The sequence below is a fragment of the Camelus ferus genome, unplaced genomic scaffold (genome assembly GCF_009834535.1).
Source record: "Camelus ferus isolate YT-003-E unplaced genomic scaffold, BCGSAC_Cfer_1.0 contig385, whole genome shotgun sequence".
Lineage (NCBI taxonomy): Eukaryota > Metazoa > Chordata > Mammalia > Artiodactyla > Camelidae > Camelus > Camelus ferus.
The window spans coordinates 868,882-876,413 of NW_022589126.1; positions in this window are offsets into that span (position 1 = coordinate 868,882).

Consider the following 7,532-nt stretch of genomic DNA (forward strand, 5'->3'; position numbering starts at 1 on the left):
GCGTTAGTTTCAGATGTGCAGCAAAGTGATTCAGTACTTCTGTAGGTTGCACTCCACTTACAGCTGTTGTGAAATACTGGCTTTACTCCCTGTGCTGTGATCATCCTTGTATTTTATTTATTTTATACATAATAGTTTGTACTTCTTAACCCCCAGCCCTGTCTTGTCCCTTCTCCCAGACCTCTCTACATGGGTAACCACTAGTTTGTTTGCTGTGTCTGTGAGTCTGTTTCTGTTTTGTAAATAAGTTCATTTGTGCCTTTTTTTTTAGATTCCACGTATGAGTGATATCAAATGGTATTTTCCTTTGTCTGACTTACTTCACTTAGAATGATGATCTCCAGGTCCATCCATGTTGCTGCAAATGGCATTATTTCATCCCTTTTCATGGCTGAGTAGTATTCCATTGTATAAATACACCACAGCTTCTTTAGCCAGTCATCTGTCAATGGACATTTAGGCTGCTTCCCTGTCTTGGCTGTTGTAAACTGTGCTGCTGTGAACATTGGGGTGCAGGTGTCTTTTCAGATCAGTGTTTTCATTTTCTTCAGGTACATCCTTGGTAGTGAAATTTCTAGGTCATGTAGTAGTTCTGTTGTTAGTTTCTTGAGGAGCCTCCATGCTGTTTCTGTAGTGGCTGCACTAATTTTTATTCCCACAAGCAGAATACGAGCTTTCCTTTTCTCTACATCCAAGTCAGTGTCTGTTAGTTGTTATTTTTTTGGCTCTGCTCATTTTAAATTAGGTATTTAGGGTTTTTTTTTTTTCTTGTTGAGTTGAGTTGAGTTGTGTGGGTTCTTTGTGTATTTCAAGCATTGACCCCCTCACCAGATACATCATTTGCAAATGTCTTCTCCCAGTCAGTAAGCTGCTTCTTCATTTTGTAGAGAGATTCCTTTGCCGTGCAAAAGCTTTTTAGCTTGATGTAATCCCATTCGTTTATTTTTGCGTTTGTTTCCTTTGCTGGAGAGTGTACACCCCCCTCCGAAATATTAAGACTAATGTCCAAGAGCATGCTGCCTAGGTTTTCTTCTAGAAGTTTTATGGTTTCAGGGTTTACACTGAAGTCTTTAATCTATTTTTGAGCTTTTTTTTTTAATGGTGAGAGGAAATAGCCCAGTTTGATCCTTTTGCTGGTAGCTGTCCAGTTTTCCCAGTAGCATTTAATGAAGAGGCCATCTTTTCCCCATTGTATATGCTTGCATCTTTTGTCGCAAATTAATTGCCCATGTAAGTGTGGGTTCATTTCTGGGCTCTCTATTTTGCTGCATTAGCGTCTTGGTGCACATGAGTGTGGGGACGCATGGCGACGCTGGGGCTGTCGTCCACCACATTCGCAGCCCAGATCTGAGCTCAGGCCACCGCTGAGCATCTGGGCTCCATCTTCAGAAACCTTCACAACACAGTCCAGTTGCTGTCTTAAAATAATTCTGTGATCATCTCCAGTGACAATGGCCCAAGGCGTCTCAGGACCTTTACGGGGGATTTGAAAGCAATCACTGCCGAAAGTGTCAGAAAACGCCAAGGAAACCAGTAACTCACGGGGAGAACTGCCAAGCAAGTCTGGCTGTTGGAGTCTCACAGACTTCAAAGGGCCTTCTAGCTTATGACTAAAGGTACCGAGGGAAAGATTGGACGGGACTGAAGTTTATTTTATGTTTTTCCTTTGGTTGTTGTTTGTTGTTGTTTTAATTACACTTATCTTTCCAGAGCAGCTTTATGGAAAATCGAAATTTCCAGGAAGTTTGAAATTAGGTCAGGGAAAAAAAAATATTGGACATTTTGTTAGAAAAGTTCACCGCCCAGCAACCTCCTGTAAAAGCGTGTGAAGAGTAGGTTTGTGTGCTGACGGGTGTGGGCATGTCGGAAGGGAAGGGTCCCACACTGCCCCTCTTCTCCAGCCTCTGGAGACCAGGAACCTCAGTTTCCCCTTCTGGGTGAGGTACGTGGTAACAAGTTGGAACACGGGGAGGTTAACGAACACGCCAAGGGCACGAACTCACAAATCCCAGCTTGGAATTTGAGCGCAGGCAGACCCGTGACCCCCTGGAGATCATTTCCACTTCACGTCAGCGAACTTCCTCTTGGAGGAGTCAATCCAGAGCCTGACCCTAATTTGCAAAACCAGCACAGCTATAAATTCATAATTAAAAAAAAAGAACAAGGAAAACATATGTTTGGAATTTGAAGAATACAGTTTTAAATATCACATAGATCAGTGAAGAAGTCAAAATAGAAATCTGAAATATTTTCAGTCAACTGACATACAAAATGCTACATCACAAAATTCCTAAGAAATAGCAAAACTTGTTTAGAGGACACATGTAAATTTAGAAAAGATGAAAGGCTAGAACTTAATATAATAGAAGCAGCAACATTAATTTATGAAAATTAGAGGATAAAAGTGACAAACAAAAGCTTAGAAAGGGTTGAAATGAAAAACTAACAATAGAAATGATTTTTAAAAACCCACTATTTGTTCTTTTAAAGAATAATCAGTTAATAATCTTTGGTGAGTTTTATCCAGGAAAAAAAAGAGACAAAAATAAAAAATAACCATGTCAGGAAGGAAAATCACTACAAATGCTGTTGACACTGGAAACATAATAAGCCGTCATGACAAATGTTAAGTCAGTAACTTTAAACATCTAACAAAAAGGACAAGTTCAGGAAAAAATGCAATTGTTGAAACTAGACACAAGAAACAAAATATCTAAGTAGCTCAGTTTCTATTATGTGTATTAATCAGTGATTAGGGTAGTTCCTGCAGATCGGACTAGCTGCCCTCCATGGCATACTCGGCCGTGTACTTGAGGGAGAAATAACCCTGATCTTCTATAAACTGTCACACAGAACAGGAACGTGTGGAAGACTTCCCAAATGCTGTGAGACAGAGCGACTTAGATGTCAAAAATGGAAAGGATATTATGAGAAGGCTCAGCTATCGGTTAGTTTGCACATTTGTATACATATAAATAATTATTTACAATTCTGGCTCCTTAAAGGATAAAAAAAAAATAACAAGTTATATAGATTTGATGGATGAAAGGTTATTTTAATGTTATGAAATCAAACAATACGATTTGCCAAATAACAAATTCAAGAAAATATTATCTAAGTTGATGCATAGGAAGCAGATGATATAATTAAACACCCATTTTTTAAATTAAAAATACCTTTAGCTAATGGAAAGACCATTTTATGATAAATGGTCTATCGTAAACATTGTGTGATACGAAATGTATAAAATTTTCCTTTTTGTGGGATACAAGACAAGGATACTTGCCTACACCAATGTATTCAACTCTATCCTAGAAAAACATTCCTGTGCAATAAGACAGGAAAAAGTAATGAAAGATTCACAAATTATCAGTAATGAAATAAAACATTCAATATTTTCATACATTATAAATATATGTCTGGAGAATCCCCAAAACCTGTGGTTCAATTATTAGAATTAGTAAGTAATTTTGCTGAATGAGATTTCTTTTTATTGAAGTATGGTTGATTTGCAATAAGTTAGTTTCAGGTGTACAGTAAAGTGTTGCTGGTGAGATTTTAATATTAACACTGTGTTTTTTTGTAAAGTGAAAACAAGTTTATTTAGAGCTTACACGTTCCGTAGACAGAGTGTGGCCTGTCTGTTGACACTGTAATTTTCTTAGAGCAAAATGCGCCTGAATGTTAATGAGTAGAAATACACTGTTTCCTACAGCATCAAAAGTACCAAATGTCTTGGAATAAATACCACCAAAGGAGAATGGTAAGCCTGTGAAGTTTCAGGGAGACTTAAGAATTCCTCTCCATTCAGTCTGTGTGTATGAAACTCACTGCATACACGAATAAACACACATATAACATCTATGTACATATGTGTATTCATGCTACACGATCAGAAAAGTCAGTGTATGAAGATGTGAATCACCCTTACGTGGATCTATAGGTTAGATACGGAGCCGACAGCCCAGTGAGATTTTGTTTTAGACACAGAACCATGAAGTACCAGCAGCGGCCAGTGCAGGTTTTCGGGACTTGATGGGTGAGAAGACTTGCCCTTCCCGCAGCCTTTCACCGGCGGCTGTGACTAGGGCGGTGCGGCTTCGCTACAGGAGCTGAAGAGGGGTCAGTCCTGGATTCTTCTTTTTCTTTTATCGTTTTCCTTCTGTCCAGTTAAACCTATGCTCTACCTTCTCACTCAGTCCTTTCTTGTCAGAGTCTCTCTTCTTATTTTTCTTCTCTTGGGCTCTCTGGGGGCTGCATTTCATATGATTCCTTCCCTTTTTCTTCCAGTCCACAATCGCTCTCCTTTTCTCTTTCTAATACGTTATTTTATCCATCCTTTGTGTTTTCCTGTCTTCTTGGTCTTTATGGTTTTTTGGCTCCTTGCTCATCTATTTAAATTTCTCTTTTAGTTCTTTGAACGCATTTCTCCTACATGAGTGCTTCCAGAATCTTGAGATTTGGGCATTTCATTCTGTCTTGGTTTTCCTGGCTTCGCCTTCGGTGGCATGGTTTTGTGTTCGTGAGACATCACTGCATTGCGGGTGGAAGCTTCCTTCTACCAGAGACGGTTTCTCTCTTGTACTTTCCAGGGCTGGCCACCAGGGAAGCATCCAGGTAACTTTCCCACACAGCGTGCATCCAGACGCGTGTCTCCACGATGCCCGGACTGTGAACGTGTGCTCTCAGCACACGTTTGTCTTACCTCTGGCAGGAAGCTCACACAGACAAGGATCTGCGCTGCCTCTGCCTTCAGGATGGTTCACTTCTTATTCATCTTCATGTGGAAGGAAGGTGCCGTTCTCCACGAGTACACACCTGTGCATGAGTCTTGTCATGAAATCCTTCAAACATGGGCGGGCTGCAAATACTATCTTCTCTTCTTCAAACCTCCTCAAGGCAGAAGGCGAAGGTCCCCAGGACTCATCAGAGACTGCAAGCTGGGAGGCAGCATCACTCACCCTCCGCGTCTCTGCTTCCCTTTTCTCCAGCCTCTTCCATCGCCTCCCTTTAACACCTGCTTAGCATTCATGTGAAAGATTCGTCTTCATACATGTTCCTGTTTTGTGCAATCCTTACATGTGCTGATTAGGAAGCCTCTCACAGGGCCGTCCTCTCCTCCTGCACTGGGCACAACTGAGCAACAGTAAAAAAAAAAAAAAAAGTAATCACACACATCATTGTCTTTCCTTTGACTAATGAGAATGTTTCTACTGCTGCTTGAAAATGCACATGTAATACTTGGTTTGGCGTAACAGAGAGAGAGGGGTTTTCTTTTGGTGCCTTTTATTAATCAGGAAGAAGCTTTCAGTTCTAGTCCAAGCGCTCAGAGAGATTTGTAAAGCACCGTTTCGACCAAACAGTGGAGTGAGGCGGTGGTGTTGAAAGGTCTGCACTGAGAACCAGGAGACCCGCGCGTGCGCCCTGGACGTGTTGCGCACTACCTGCGTGGACTCAGGCTGGCTTTTTTTTTTTTCCCCACTTCTTTCCTGGTCTTTTGTTCCCTCATGTGTGGATTAAGACCAAAATAAGCCAGCTGGTACCCACAGGGAAAACTGAATGGTGCTGTGTACAGCTGTGGTTTCCAGTGGCAAAGCACTGTGTGAGGAAACAGTGGCCTGTGCCCCACAAACCACATGCACCGCACTGACCGGGTCCCTGATGCCACAGCTGGACTCACGCTCTGTCTTCTAGTGTAAAAGTATCAGATGTGAGCATTCTCGTCTGTACCCGTTTTGAAACAGTGACTTGTAAGGTTTCTTGGCAACAAAAACTCAAAGCTGCCCTACTTCCTAAGTGACTGTAATAACAAACATTTTCAAATGAGTCACAGATGTGGTTAATTTTAGAATTTTTAAAAGTATAGAGCAAGACCTACAAATGAAACGCTTTGAACATGAAGAAATGAAGTCTGGCTTTTTTTTTTAATTTACCTCTACTGATTTTGAAGGTATCTCCTTGCACAGCTTTTTATGGTTACTCTAGGCATCACATTCTGTAGCCCTAATTTTTCATAGTCCACCAGTGGCGTCATTTTACCAGCTGAAGTGCAGAAACCTTACCTCTCTTCCTATGGGACGCCCTGCACCGTCTGTCATGCACCTTAAATACTCTCACTGCTGCGCCAGACTGTGTTATAACTTTTGCTTCAAACTTCAGTTTAAGAAACTTATTTTATGTAAGATTATTCTTACTCTTTCTATAATTCTTTCTTCTTTCCTAGTGTTCCCAGACACCGTCTTTTTTCATTTCTTTTCTGTTTAGAGATCCTCTTTCTTCTGTTAGGGTACATCTCCTGGTGACACGTTCTCTTAGCCTCTCATCATCTGGGGAAGTCTGGGCTACTTCTTTCCCAGCTACAGTACCTTGGGTCAGAATTCTTCTTCTTCTTCTTCTTTTTTTTCAGTGCTTGAAATGTTGAAATACGTAGCCTCTAGTTTTCAGGAGTTTGACCGTATGATGTCCTGGTGAGGATTTCTTTTGGTTTATCCTGTTTGGGGTTTGGCATCTTTCTAAAATGTATAATTTTATGTCTTTTGCTAAATTTGCAAAGTTTTCAGCCATTATTTTTTTGAGTACATTTTCAGCCCTACTGTATTTACTCTGTCCTTTCATGACTGATGACAGGAATATCGATTCTTTTGTAAAGGTCTCGTGTGTCCCTGAGTGTTTCTCCATATTCTTTGCTGTCCAGAATGGGTAACAATTATATATACACACATATATATATATATTTATGTATTTATTTATTGATATTTGATCAAGCATAGGCAGAAATTTCTAAAAATTCAACAGTTAAATTATTTGAATTTATAAGAGAGTTTAGCAATGATCCAGAATAGTGATTTTCACAAAAAAATCAATAATCTTCTATTAAAGTTCAAAAATAAAAATTTCCAAAAAATACATTGCTTATAGTAGCACAAAAAGTCAAATCTATTAAAAAAAATTGTCCTACGTCCACGTGGAAAAGTGTCAAACTTCACTGAGAGATATAAAAGAAGATTTAAATAAATGCCAGTACACTGTATTTACGCAGAAGAGATTCTTTAAAGATATTCATTCTCCAAAAACTGGTCTATAGAATTCATACATTCTCAACTGAAATCTCAACATTATCTAATTGACAAGCTGATGTGTAATATTTCTGATACTCAAATGAGCCAAAAGCAGGTTAAAATACTGACGAGGAAGAAATAGGTGGGCGGATTTGGTTCACCACGTAGTGGCGCTTTGTTGGCGCCAGAGACCCCGAGTAGCCAAATCCATGTTGAAAGAGGGCGAAACTGGAGGGCCTAACACTGCTTGGTTTCAAAGCACACAGAGCTGAAGCAACCGAGGCGGTGCAGTGTTGGCATAGACACAGACACCCGGGTCAGTGGACGAGAACAGAGATCCCAGAACAGCCGCACGTGTGCACCCACAGCTGGTTTTGATAGAGGTGCCAAGGAAGAGAGTGGGCTTTCCCACAAATGGTGCTAAAATAATCGTATATGCATATTAAAAATAATTACAAATTCCTATTTTGCACC